Source organism: Emiliania huxleyi (assembly GCF_000372725.1).
Source record: "Emiliania huxleyi CCMP1516 unplaced genomic scaffold EMIHUscaffold_428, whole genome shotgun sequence".
Taxonomy (NCBI): Eukaryota; Haptophyta; order Isochrysidales; family Noelaerhabdaceae; genus Emiliania; species Emiliania huxleyi.
In genome coordinates, this window is record NW_005198768.1 from 27,939 (window position 1) to 28,778 (window position 840).

An 840-nucleotide genomic window follows, 5' to 3' on the forward strand; every position below is an offset into this window, starting at 1 on the left:
ACCACTATCACATGCCGAGACCACGACAACTTTTCCCCCCCCTCCGTCTTCTTACGCCTCCCCCCCCTCCCCGCCCTCGCCCTCCTCCTCCACCACCACCACCTTCGCCTTCGCCCTCGCCGTCGGGCCTTCCCGTCTGTGCAGGCGGCGCAGCACGCCCTCTCTGGAAGTGTCTCGGAAGTGTCTCGGATGTCTCGGAAGTGTCCTGCAGGCGCGGCGCAGCACGCCCTCTCTGCCTCGTACGACAAGTCGATTCGCCTGTGGAGCCTCGACCGGCCTGCAGAGGCGCACACGCACACGCACGCACACACGCACGCGCACACGCACGCACACGCACGCACACGCACGCACACGCACGCGCACACGCACGCACGCGCACACGCACGCACGCACACACGCACTCACACACACACACACACACACACACACACACACACACACGCGCACACACACCCACACACACACACACACACACACACACACACACACACAACTCACCTGACCGCACTGGGCCTTGCACATTGAAAGTGCCGTGCCTCTCGCCGCACCTCGTGAAGACAATGAGATGCGGCGGCGCTTTTGCTGCACCCTTCCACCCCCTTCCCCTCACCCTCCCCGCACCCTCCCCGCACTCTACCCGCACCCTTCCCTCACCCTTCCCGCACCCTTCCCGCACCCTTCCCGCACCCCTTCCCGCACCCTTCCCTCACCCTTCGCGGCGCCTTCCCGGGCTAGGCCAGTAGCGCTGCCTGCCTGCGCGGCCACCGTGCGCCCGTCCTCAAGCTCGTGTGGGCGGCGGAGCTGCTCGCGTCGGCCGACCGCTGTGGGCTTGTCTCGTAC